Here is a 14,079-nt window from a genome sequence, read left to right as displayed (position 1 = left end):
AGCCCCCGCTCCACGCAACTAGAGAAAGCCCGCGCCCAGCAACGAAGACCCAATGCAGACAAAAATAAATAAATTTATTTTAAAAAAAAAACGATCCTCAGTCCTCTACCTAACTTCCCTATCTCTCCAAGCTAAGAACATAAACCGATGTGATTATATTTCTTCCCAAACATATATTCCCATGGAAACTGAAGGGCAACAGTCCAAGAAAGAGAAGCAAAGAAAGAAGCAAAAGATATTCATTTATTTATGATTATTTGAAATTCTTCAGGTCACTTTCCGATTTCCACTTATGTTCCATGAATGCTTTGAAAAACACCAAATGTATAACAATTCTGCCATTAAGGAGCATGGGTTTTATTACTAAAACCAGGTAAGAAGCCCCCTTTAGTGTTAGGCAAGGTCTGGATAACTAGGACCAATATATAAAATGTACAGGTCTGTCTCCCTGTGCTTTTGAATCTAGCTGGGGCACGTGAAGCCTTTTTTGAGAGAAGTTTGATCACAGGTATTAAAATCTTTAAAATGTGCAGAAATGAGACTTCCAGCTATGACAATATGAAGAGGTAGGTAAGTATTCTCTCACCAAACACAAGGAAGAAATCGAACAAAATTATCAAAATCAAACCATTTCAAGGCTCTGTAGATCAATGAAATGCAAATAACAAATTGAGAGATGTTTATTTCTAACGAATTTGCTGGAACTTTGTGTAAGAACAATAGGAGTCTGCAGCCTTCTTGGCCAGGACAGCTTCCATCCCACCACCCAGCTTGGTAGGTGCAGCTGATTTACTAGAGCAGGACAAAAATTGAAAACCAGCTTGGCTGCAAGTAGGGGCAAACTTGATTTGGAATGGAGAGTGAAAAGTCCATGCTCAATAGCATTGTCAGGAAAGCAGCAAGCCCAGTAGAAAAGGAACATAGAAAGCCTGCAGGTTGGCTGACCTGGGACTGTGGTCCCAGGTGGGATGGGTGGTGGATTAGTTCTATAGGAAGGCTCTGGGAGTGATAGGGCGATAGAAGGCCTTAGTAAGCTCTCCACATGTCTCCAGCTGACTGGAAAACTATACACACGTTCAGGGAGACATGAGAGGGCCCAGGGAAAAGTGAAAGCCACAGCAGACTTGGGAATGCCCTCCTCACCCCACACACAGACCCATCAGGGAAGGGTGAGAATGTTATGGGCTCGAGGTGTTTAAATACAACCTCTGCCCGAATCAATGGCTAACTACTAAGCTATGTTGACACATGGGTTCCCTTAGGAAGTCAGGCTAAAAATAAGCATGAAAATACTGAGCAGAGACATCAGCTGCTATACACTGTGGGGAAGACAGATTCTGCAGATTAAGTCCAGGCAAGTTACTAAAACCAAACCAAAACAGAACAAAACAAAGAAACAAACTAGAAGAAGCCCTCAGGAAAATAAATCAGAATCTCTAGGTGCTATAGAATATATTATATTGAATTTTCTTCAGCTTTTGACAAAAAACTATGAGACATACAAAGAAACAGGAAAGTGTGGTCCACACAAAGGAAAACTCTATTGAAACAGACTCTGAATGAGCCCAGATGTTGATTTCAGCAGAAAAAGATTTCAAAGCAACTGAGTTTTTTTGTTTGTTTGTTTGTTTTTTTTTTTGAAGAAAGAAATGGAAAATTTTATTTGAGCCATCCTGAAGATTATAACCTGGGAGACAGTCTTTCAGAAAGCGCTGAAGACTGTTCCCTTAAAGCAACTATTTTAAATATGCCAAAATAATTAAAGGAAACCTTTTAAAAAACTAAAGGAAAATATGACAATAATTCAGTAAATCGAGAACCTCAAAAGAAAATATCAACTAGACTAAAACAAAACAAATGGAAACTCCAGAGTTGAAAACAACCAAAATGAAAAATTTCATCCACTGGATAGGCTCAACAGTGGATTTGAGAGGGCGGAAGGAAGAATCAGTGAGCCTGAAGATAGACAGTTCAGTAAAAATTATCCAATCTGATGAACAAAGGGGGAAAAATTAAAAAGAATGAAGAAAAATGAATGGAGCCTCTAAGACCTGTGGAACAACACCAAGCAAACCAGCTTACATGTAATGAGAGTCCTAGAAGGAGATGAGAGAGAGATATAACAAACTGAAGAAATAATAGCCAAAAATGTTTCAAATTTCATGAAAAGCTCAACAAACCCCAAATAACACAAACACAAAGAATCCATACCTAGACACATCATAGTTGAATTGCTAAAAGCCAAAACAAAGAGAAAAGGTTGAAAGCAGCAAGAGAAAAATCTCTCATGTGTACAGAGAATCCACAGTACAATTAATGACTCATCATCAGAAATGAGTCCAAAAGGCAGTGAAGTGGGATAGAGAACTAAAAAAGAAGTCAACAAATAATTATAGAGTCAGAAAACCATCCTTTAAAAATGAAGACAAAAGAAAGACTTTCCAAATAGACAAAATCTGAGAGAATTTGTTGCTAGCAGACCTACCTTTTAAGAAATACTAAAGGAAATCCTTCAGGTGGACAGGAAATGACACAGATGGCAACTTGAATTCACAAGAAGAAATGAAGTGCACCCAAGATTTTAAATATATGGGCAAATTAAAAAGAGTACATAAATATAAAGGCTTCTCAGTTCTCTTAATTTCTTATAAAATATGACTGCAGAATAGAAACCACTGATTTGACACTTTGAACATGTGAACTTCATGGGACATAAATTATATCTCAATAAAACTATTCAAGAAACACAAAAATGCATACAAATTCTAACACTGTATTGTTGGATTCCTAACATACATGTATGGCAATAGCACAAAAGAGGGAGAGGAAATGGAGCTTTACTGGAACAAAGTTTCTGTGTTTTACCAGAATCAAGTCAGTATTAATCTGGCGTAGACTGTGACACATTAAGCTGTGTATTGCAGTCCTTGGCACTACTGATACTTTGGGTCGGGAACTGCTGTGGTGGGCTGCCCTTTGCCTTCTAGGGTGTTCAGCAGCATCCCTGCCTCCTCCTAGTAGCACACCCCTACTCCCAGCTATGGCCAATAAAAAGGTCTCTAAATATACCCTATCCACATGGCTGGAGGCGGGGGGCATCGCCCCTAGCTGAGAACCACTGTCCTACAGCAACCACTGAGAAAATAATCCAAAGAAGCAGAGTTTAAAATCAATAGAAAAAAATCAGAAGAATTAGAATAATACAATAACAATGTTTGTTTAACACAAAAGAAGTCAGTAAATGAGCAAGGCATAATAGATACAGAAAACAAATAGTAAAGTGGCTGATTTTAAATCCAATCTTATTAATAATTACATTGAATACTAAATACTCCAATCAAAAGGCAGAAATTGTCAGATTGGATTAAAAAAGCAAGCTCCAACTATATGCTGCATATAAGAGACACACTTCAGATTCAAAGACACAATTAATTGAAAGTTAAAGGATGGAACTATGCAAACAGTATCCAAAAGAGAGCTGGAGTGGCTATATTAATATCAGACAAAATGGACTTTAAGACTAGAAACAAACAGGGACATGTCATAATAATAAAACGGTCATGACATCAAGAAGATATAACAATTATAATTGTATGTGCTCCTAATAATAGAGACTCAAACTATGTGAAGAAAAAGCTGACAGAATTGAAATGAGAACTAGAACAACCGGAGAGGAGCTCAGGAAGGATATACAGCACCTTCCAGTTAGATCTGACTGACAATTATAGAACACTCCACCCAGTGACAGCAGAATATACATTCTTTTCAAGCACACTTAGAACATTCTCCAGGATAAAAATAACAGGATGAAAAAGCAAGTCTCAATAAATAGGAAAGGACTGAAATCATATGAAGTACGTTTTCTGACCACAATGGAATTAAATCAGAAATAAAAGACAGTAGGAAATTTAGGAATTCCACAAATATTTGGAAATTAACACAGTTGTAAATAACTCATGGGTCAAAGCAGAAATGGCAAAGGAAAGGTTTTCTAAAGGGTCACTTTATCTGTAACAGGCCCCTTGGCTAATAAGCAGTTAAACCAGAATTTCCACAGAGGTCTGACCCAGCCCAGAAACCAGAGCCTTGAGTGCTTACTTCCCTACTGAGGATCAGGTCTTAATAAGTGAGTGAAAATCCTGAAACAAGATTCTGTTTCTCCTCCTGTTCCCAATAAGACTGGCTTATTAATGACACCAAAAAACGCATGCAAGGGGCTCAGGAACCTCTGCTTTCCATAGAAATTCAGGTTTCCCCATCACCACCCCCTCCCCTGAAGGAGAAAGCTGGAGACGACAGAAAAGGATGCAATGTCATATTTAATGGAATGTTCCAATTCACTAGTAATATTATTCCATTAGAGTCTATCAGTCAAAATGTCTCATATCAGAGAATGAATTATTATTTAACTAGGTGTTAAAACCATACTTCAAAAGGATCCATTCATAATACATCACAATATCCTCAAGCTGAGAATGTGGGTCATCTTGGCACTTCCTGTGTCCTGCTTTCACTGCAGGCGATTCTCAAAACCAGTGCACTGAGTGTCAGCATTGAACGTCCCCAGTCAGATAAGGAGGCCCAGGCTCACATTAGGCACATTTACAGAATCAGGCCCAGCAAGGGGATATAGGTTTCAGGAGGCAGCTTCATGTCTGCTGGGAAGCACGGGCTTCGGAGTTAGACACACTGGGTTTGAGTCCTGGCTTTTCTGCACTGTGCCCCTGGGCAGCAAATCACTTAACCTCTCTGAGCCCATTTCCTGTCATCTGCAAAATAGGAATGATGAACTCTGCTGTGCATTGGTGTGTATGTGTGTATGCATGTGTGTGTGTGTGTATATATATATATAGTATCCTGAGCTCTTTACCTGCCCCCACTCATCCCAACCTCTGTTAATCTCTGCAATTCCAGTTGCTCAGCCCCAAAATCTTGAAGCCTTTTTTAAAAAATGAAATATAGTCAACTTACAATATTATATTAGTTTCAGGTGGTACAACATAGTGATTCAATATTTTTATGGATTACACACCATACCAAGTTATTATAAAATACTGACTATATACCCGGTGCTGTACATTACATCCCTGTGACTTATTTATTTTATAACCAATAGTCTGAACCTCTTAATCCCCTTCACCTGTTTCACTCTTCTCCCCCACCCCCTCCCCTCCGGCAATCATCAGTTTGTTCTCTGTATCTCTGAGCCTGTTTCTGTTCTGTTTGTTCATTTCGGGGGTTTTTTGTTTTGTTTTGTTGTTTTGAATTCCACTCCTGGGTATTTATCCGAAGAAAATGAAAACACTATTTTGAAAAGATATATACACCCCAATGTTTGTTGCAGGATTATTTACAATAGCCAAGATATGGAAGCAACCTTAGTGCCCATCAGTAGATGAATGGATAAAGATGTGGTGTGTATGTTCAACAGAATATTACTCAGCCATAAAAAAGAATGAAATTTTGCCATTTGTGGCAACATGGATGGATCTAGAGGATGTTATGCTTAGGAAAAGCCTTTTTCTTTCACTCCGCAGGTATAATCCATCAACAAATCCTGCTGGCTCTACCCTTTAAATACATCCAGGATCCGACCACGTCTCACACCGCTGGCACCCACCCGGCTCAAGCCACAGTCTAAGTCTCCATCATTTTTTACCTCCTGACTGGTGTCACTGCTTCTGCCTTTTCTCCCTTGCAGACCAGCAACCAGAGAGATACTATTAAAACGTGAGATACTTTCTGCTCCCGCTCAAAGCCCTCTGAAGAAAAGGGTTTGGCGATTCTAGAGCCTGTGGCCGGGGTGCACCCTGAGGCAATGGTGATTCCTTGACCCAGAAAGGATGGGAGAGACGGAAAGTACAGGGAGGAGCTGGATTTGGGAATTGAGCTTCCAGAAGCCTATGCCACCAGCTACTTTTAGGGCCCTCAGGGCTGCGCTTACCTCCAGCAGGTCTCCAGAAGCAGGATGTAGAAACAGAGCACAGGCTCGAGGGCCAAGAATGACAGCAGGGCTTACCTTTCTTCCTTAGCTTCTGCTCCCCGAGCTCCAGTACTCTCTACAGCAGTGCCCTTGTCCTCCGCGCCCCACCCCCCCCCCATAAAGAAAAGAAAGCAAAACTGGCTTCACCAGTTTCCTCTGAACCAACAGGCCAATTTAATCAAAGCCCACAGCATACAGCTGTGCTGAAAAGGACTAGCTCCACCTGTACCATGAGCTGCTGATGCTTATTTTAAAAAACAGCTTTACTGAGGTGTATTTGATATATGTAAAAATTGTGCATATGTAATATATACAATTTGATGAGTTTGAACACATACGTACACCTGCAAAACCATCACCAAAATTAAGGTAACATAGTCATCACCTCTGAAAGCTTCCTTATATTCCTTTGGTTGGGTTTGGTTTGGTTTGGTTTTTGTGGGATTACATGAGATTAACCACTTAAGAAATTTTTAAGTGCATAATACAGGCTCTGTGCCATACAGCAGATCTCCAGAACTAATGCATCTTGCGTAAGTGAAACTATACCGATTGAAAAACTCCCCATTTCCCCTCTCCCCAGCCCCTGGTAACCACTGTTCTAGTCTCTGCTTCTAGGAGCTTGACTATTTTAGGTCCCTTATGTAAGTGGAATCATTCAGTATCTGTCCTTCTGTGACTGGCTTATTTCACTTAGCATAATGTCCACAGGTTCATCTGTGGAATCTTAAAGAGATTTCTGCCCTCCTGTGTTCATTGCAGCACTCTTCACAATAGCCAGGGTATGGAGACGTGTCCTAAGTGTCAACCGACAGATGAATAAAGAAGGTGTGGTGTATACATACAGTGGAATATTATTCAGCCTTAAAAAGAAGGAAGCACCATGAGCTCCTGAGAGGAGCTGCCTGTGGAGCAGGAAGGACATGCAGGTTGAGAAACAGTAGACAGAGGTCTAGAACATAAGGCCAGTGGGGACTGGGTTACTTTGGAGTTGAGGGAGAGATGGTGTAAAGTAATTCGAGGAAGGAGAGTATTAAGGGCCCAGTGAAGAAATCACAGGAACTAAGGACTTTAGAAGTTCTTTCTAATTGCTCTAAGGAACTGATGAACCTTGTGACCAGGTTTTCCTCATGTTTCATTTATTGCAGCATAACAAATCACCCCCAAACTCAAATTTAAACAATGAGAATTTATCACGTCCTACAAGTCTACAGGTGATTTCGGTGGTTCCTTGGGTCTTGACCACGTTCATTTACGCAGCTGCTATCAGCTGTGGGATCCATTGATCATCGCTGGGCTATCTATCTATCTCCCATGTTTGGGCAGGTCTGTAGGCTGGTCTAGGGTGGCCCAGAATGAGACACCTGGGCTGCCACCCATGTGCTCTGTTATCCTCTCGTAGGTGGTGGTAGAGGCCCCAGAGAGACAGGACATAAGTATGCAAAGCCTCTGAAGGCCTAGGCTTGGAATGGACATACCTGCCATTTCTGCCACACTCCACTGGTGAGAGCAAGTGGTGAGGTCAAACCCAGAGTCAGGATGGGAGGATATTATCAAATGTGTGGCTCCAGGGAGGGGAGACAAATTAGGACCACAATCAATCTACTGTACCATCCCAGCCCCAATTTCAAATCTGCCACCCCACTGTCAGAGAGGGCCAGAGAATGACAGAATCATTAAGACTTTGGGATCTGCCAGACTTGGATTCAAACCTACTTGCTTGTCTGAGTGTGTTTGGGCAAGTTACTTAACCACTCTGGCCTTGGGCTCCTCATCTGCAAAAGGACAATAATAATCCCTCTCTCTCAGGGCTGTGAGGATGAAATGACATGCATTGTGAATAGGCTCAAGTGCTCAAGGATTGATTATAACATGTGGGGCTTGGAGTAGTGGGGGAACCACAGGGAAACCCTAGGTGCCCCTCTTCCCTCCAGTCTTTAAGTGGGACATGGAGGATGGGAAGGAGATAAGGAGGAAAGGATGAGAAGGATAAGGGGTGGGTGGAGAGGGTTGGTGTGGTGAGAGCCCCCGTGCAGGGCCTCAGGAGGAACTTGAAGAAAGCAGAGCGCCCTTCTGCGCAGTCACGATGGCCCTGCTGTCCGAGCATCTGCAGGCATTCGTCAACCCTGGAAGCAAACACGGCTGACTCTCTCCAGGGAACAGGGAAGAAAGAACAAGTCATGAATTCATCAAGTCAGCTCAACTACTCCAGGAAAGGGATCTTTTTTTTTTTGGCCGCACGCCAGGCACGATCTTAGTTCCCCAACCAGGGATCAAACCCGTGTCCCCCGCAGTGGAAGCGCAGAGTCTTAACCACTGGACCACCAGGGAAGTCCTGGAAAGGGGTCTTTTGTCACCCTCACCTAACATGATGGGGTTGTGGCCTCTCCCTTGACTGGCTTCTGCACACATCTGTTTGTGTGTTTGCACGTGAGGAACAGGCAGAGACAAATGCTCCCTGAGAAGAAAAGAACTTCATTTTACAATAAGGCTACAGGAGCCAAGAGACCATTTGGCTTATCCTCCTCGTTTCACAGATGAGCAAACTGAGGCAGTGAGGCCAAGTGCCTCTTGCCAGTTGACACAGCCAGCTACTGAGCCTGGACCAGAACACAGGGGTCCTGCCTCCCTTGCAAGTTCAGGTTTCCAAAACCACCCTTGGGTTGGACAGATTCGCTAAAAGGAATCACAGAATTCACTGAAAGCTGTTATACTCACAGTTACGGTTTATTTCAGGGAAAGGATACAGATCAAAATTAGCCAGAAGAAGAGATACAAAGGGTAGAGAATGGGAGGTTCCCAAATGCAAAGCTTTGATTGTCCTCAGAACGTATGACCCTCCAGATGTTGATATTGATGTATGGCAATAAGCATGGAGTGTGGTCAACCTGGGAAGTTCACCCAAGCTTCAGTGTCTAGAGGTTTTATGGGGGCTTCATTCCATAAGCATGAGTGATTGATTTATTGTCCATAGGATTGAACTTAGACTCCAGCCCCACTCCACCCCCTGGAGGTGAGGCTGATATCACCTGGCCTGAGCAGACCGAGTCACCTCATTAGCATAAACTATCAGGTGTGAGCTAAGGGGCCCAACATGAATAACAAAGACACTCCCATCACCTGGGAAATTCCAGGGGTTTAAAGGATATCTCCCAGGAACCAGGGACAAAGGTCAGACCAATCTGGGCAGGGCCAAGTTCTTTACTACATACCTTCCATCTGCTTATGCCTTATAAAGGCAGTTACAATGATAAATAAAGATAGCTATACTGAGCATGTGCTAGATGTCAGACATTGTACACGTATTTTGTCTAATTCTCACAACAACCCTGGAAAATTGGTGTTATTTAGTCCTATTTTACTGATAAGAAAATTGAAGCTCAGAAAGTTACCTTAAGTTTTAGAGCTGGAAAATAAACAGATTTGACTATGTTGACATACTCCTTGGGCCATTAGATTCATGTTGCCAACTTCATTCTTTCATTCATTCATTCATTCATTCAACAAACATTTATTCAAGCCTACTACATGCCAGTAACAGTTTTAGGTGATGAAGTTACAGCAAAGAACAGACAAAAAACCCACTTGCACAGAGTTGATACTCAAATGGGAGCGACAGACAACAGGCACTAAATATACAAAATAAATAATATTTTGAATAATTTAAAGCATTGTATGTACTTTGTATGGACCTCGATCTGCATGCTGGTTAAGTACGTGAATTCAATTTGCAAGCAGCCACCAAGCAGCACACTGATGATCTGTGCCCTTTTCAGTATCTACAGTATAGTTAATGAAACATCTATAAAAAGTCATGCAGGGGTGTCTTGGTTCCCTCCTCTTAACTATCGGTGATGACACCCAGCCACCCCTACCCGCATCTCATGGTGAATAAGAAGGGAACAGAACACAGTGGATTGCTGGTTTAAAAAGAGTAGATGTCATGCTTTCTCAACTCACAACAGCAACCTCTACATTTAAAGCTGCTGAAACTGACACAGTGAGTTCTCTGGCTCGTGGAAGGGAGGAATCTACTAAGAACTGGGGGAAACTGTAAATAAAATCTGAGAACTGTCTTCCCGTAATAGATGTTAATAATGTACCTTATTCTGTCTTATGCAACAGAACATTTTCACACAGTATCATGATGCCAGTTAAGCTGTGGCATCATTTTGAGAGCAATCAATTTGAGTTTAAAGAAAAAGGAATTGAATATTTTAAGTGTAGACATTACGAGCTCTTAAAAAGCCAAAATTACAGCTTTTCAAACTAGAAATGAAAAGGCACTGAAGCATCCTACAGGTTTTAATTTCTAACAAGATATTGATAGGCATAACCCATATAAACAAAAAGCCCTTTGGGGTCCTCAATTTTTTTTTTTTGTTTTTGGCTGCTCCGCTCGCGGCATGTGGAACTTCCCTGACCAGGGATCGAACCTGTGTCCCATGCAGTGGAAGTGCAGAGTCTTAACCACTTGACCATCAGGGAAGTCCCTAATTTTTTTTTAAGAGTAATGGGTCTCACTTGAGATCAAAAAGTGAGAAAATCACTGTGGTTATCCCCAACTTTGTTGATAGGTCTGTTTCTTCCTATGACCTCATAAGGAGCTATTGTTTTAGAATTCCAAGAACCAAATAAGCTCCCGGTTAGGACTAGTTTATTAGTCCTTCTGGCTCAGTAAGCTGCTTTTCAGTGACCTGAGGGACTTTGACGAAAGTCAGCTTGTTTCCTCCTTGGCATTTTGGTCTATTTTAGTTGTTGGGGTTTATTTTTTTCCCCCTATCTTATTTTTTCCTCACTTCTTTTCTTTATTCTTTAATTTTACTTTTATCATTTTTCTTTTCCCTCAATTTTTTCTTTTTAAATTTAGTTTGTTAGTATTTGCTTTTGTTTCTTTTTAATTTTGTCTGGCATTGTGTTTTGATTCAGTCATAAAGACCAGTTCATGGGGTGAACTTTGAACTGATTTTCTTTTGATTTGGACCAAGCTTCTCACCAGCTCTTCCCAGATGTAAGCCGACCTTAGGACGCCTCGACTCCAAGCGCAACAGTGAGTCCAGCGTGCTGTGGGGCCTCTGATCCGTCTCTGCTGAGGAGAGAACCAGATTCACATGGCCTCCTCCAGACCCTCGAGACCGTCGGCAAGGGAGACTGGGCTACGGTGAAGTTGGCCAGCACATCCTGGCTGGGAAAGCGAGAGCCGTGAAGATCGTTGATGAGACTCAGCGGAACTCCTCCAGCCTCTGGAGACTGTCCCGCAAAGCAGGAATCATGAAGGCTTGGATCATCCCAACATAGTGAAGTATTTGAAGTGACGGAGGCTGAGGAAACTCTCCACTTGTCAGGAGGATGCTAGTGGAGGAGAGGTGTCTGAGCACCTCGTGGCTCATGGCAGTAGGAAAGCAAAGCAGCTGAAAGCAGAGTCCACCAGGAGGGTACTGTCCACAGAGACTTAAAGGCAGAAAACCTGCTCTTGCATGTGAACACGAACATCAGACTTTGGCTTCAGCAACAAATGCACCTTTTACAACAAGCTGGACACCTTCTGGGGTGGTCCCCCTCATGCTGCCCGGAACTCTTCCAGGGAAGAACCACAGGAAGTCATCCTGTCTACACTGGCCGATGGATTCCTGCCTTTTGATGGACAGAACTTCAAGGAGCTGCCAGAGGGGTACTAGAACAGAATATATTATATTCTCTTCTGCATGTTTATGGAATGAAAATCTGTTTAAGAAATCTCTGATTCTCAGTAAGAAGTAAGAACAAATCATGAAGGATCCGTGGATTACTGTGGGTCATGGCTATGAGGAACTAAAGCTCTACATGGAGCCACTCGCTGACTACCAGGACCCCAGGCAGACTGAATTCATGGCGTCCATGGTTACACGTGGAGACAGAGATCCAGGACTCACTGATAGGCTGGAAAGACAAGGTAATGTTCCAGTATCTGCTCCTGGGTTATAAGAGATCTGAGCCAGAGGGCTACCGGGTCACCCTGAAGCCTCAGCCTTCAGCGGATCTAACAGCAGCACTCCTTCCCCCGCCCCCAGGAACGGCACAGGGCCCCCGCCAGCTGCAAGCAGCACATTCCCACCTCTAACTGCTGCTCTGAGAACACTCCGAGGAGGAACGCAGATGTGCAGGAGGATCAGGGCACAGGGCGGAGGGCCACAGCGCAGCCAGCGAGCCGGCAGGGGAAGAAGACCGCCGCTGCCGCCCACCGCCCAGCGCCCTCTCCACCGGCACAAATCAGAGCAGGAACCCCCCGCGTTGGGAGAGAGCCAGCCTCGGCCAGGCCTCCGTGCAGAACGGCCAAGGCAGCCTAACCGTGAGGGTCCGGGGTCCCCTTGGCTTCGGCTTCTGCCACAGTCTAACCCGGCCCCGCCTGCACCAGGAATCCAAGTGCAGCCCACGCCGGCCTCCGGCCCCGCCCCACGGAGAGTACCTGTGAGGAGCCCAAGGCCAGCACAGCCCCCAGCCTGTGCCCGAGTCCACCCGTCTACCTGCAAGGTCAGTAGGGAGTGGAGCCCCGGGTCTGTCCAAAGGGAGCTCCGCCCACAGGGGCAGCCCGACAGGTGCCAGACCCAGACATTCTGCCCTGAGGTGAGACCCCAGCCTCCGCCAGCGGCAAAAGCCACGATCGGCAGGGGGCCACTGGGAGCTTCTTCAGGAAGTTCAAGTCCAAATCGACAGGAAGAAATCGAGGTTTGCCAGAGGAACCTGAATGAACCTGAAAGCAAAGACAGAGGGAAGACACTCCTTCCTCACGTGGTGAGCAGCCGAGGCAGTGATAAAACAGTGAGCCGCGCTCACTACACTTGAGATGAACGATGGAGACCACGAGCTCCGTGGAGCGGGAGGAGATGATGCGGAGACAGGAGAGGATGCGGGGGCAGGAGAGGGTGCGGGGGACAGGAGAGGATGCGGAGGCAGGAGAGGATGCGGGGGCAGGAGAGGGTGCGGGGGCAGGAGAGGGTGCGGGGGCAGGAGAGGGTGCGGGGGACAGGAGAGGATGCGGCAGCAGGAGAGGATGCGGAGACAGGAGAGGATGCGGGGGCAGGAGAGGGTGCGGGGGCAGGAGAGGGTGCGGGGGCAGGAGAGGGTGCGGGGGCAGGAGAGGGTGCAGGGGCAGGAGAGGATGCGGCAGCAGGAGAGGGTGCGGAGACAGGAGAGGGTGCGGGGGTGCGGGGGCAGGCGGCGCTCCACGCGAGCAGCTGCAGGTGCGGTCAAAGCAGGACCAGCCGCTGTGCGGGCAGCCGGGACTCGCGAGCAGGGAGGGCGGCCTTCCGACCCGGGGGATCGAAACGCGGACCCTGGTCTCCACGGCTTCCAGAAGCATCGCCTCCAGAAGCACCGCCCGGGGACCAGAGGAGGGGCGCTCCGTGCTGAGGCCGCGCTCGCCCACCTGGTCCAAATCGCAACCAGGCCGAGCGCCTCCCTGGAACCCTGCTCCCGCCTGGCCTCTTCCTCTTCTCTTCCACCCAGTGCGGAGGCGCGATGCCCTGTAAGATAAACACAGGCGACTCCAGTGAGAACACACGGCTGTTTACTCAGAGTCGGCGGAGTGGCCACCATCACTTGCGTCTGGCGGGGACCCCAGGCAGGCAGGCAGGGCGGTGGGAAGCTTGCAGGTGGAACGGGAAGGCTCGGGGTGCGTTGATGGAAGCTGCTGGCCAGCGGCCCCCTCTCCTCCCCGCTCCACTGGGACACCGAGACTGGATCTCTGGAGTTCCCCGGGAGGGGCTCGGGCCCCTAGCAGGGCCCACTTCTACTCTACCCGCTCCGCCCCACTTTCCCCTCCAAGCAAACCACCAGCGCAGCCTGCCCCGACCTCGGCCCCTGGGCTGCAGAGGTGAGGGGGGCGCCTCTGGTCTCCTTCCACCGCGAGCCCTGAGCCCTCCCTCCTTCCCCAGAGCTGGCGTTTCTCCACAGGGCGCTGTGCAAGGGGTGGCTGTCCTCCTTGCCAGCTCTGTGCCATCCCTCCCCCACGCACTCTGGGGCTGGGAGTGTGGAGGGGCTGCAGGGACATTAGGCTCCCCTGGGGCCCCTGGGTCGTTGGTCTCCCTGGTGACAGGGACACAGCATTCTCCGTTCCA

The 14,079-nt window shown here is 46.0% G+C and overlaps 1 pseudogene; it reads left to right on the top strand.

Moving 5' to 3' along the window:
* Positions 1 to 350: 350 nt before the first annotated feature.
* On the top strand, positions 351 to 12,100 carry LOC132350416 (serine/threonine-protein kinase MARK2-like; annotated as a pseudogene).
* The last annotated feature ends 1,979 nt before the right edge of the window (positions 12,101 to 14,079 follow it).

Source organism: Balaenoptera ricei, chromosome 16 (genome assembly GCF_028023285.1).
Source record: "Balaenoptera ricei isolate mBalRic1 chromosome 16, mBalRic1.hap2, whole genome shotgun sequence".
Classification (NCBI taxonomy): domain Eukaryota; kingdom Metazoa; phylum Chordata; class Mammalia; order Artiodactyla; family Balaenopteridae; genus Balaenoptera; species Balaenoptera ricei.
The sequence above is the reverse complement of the archived record's forward strand: the minus strand, read 5'-3'. Positions and strand labels throughout refer to the sequence as shown.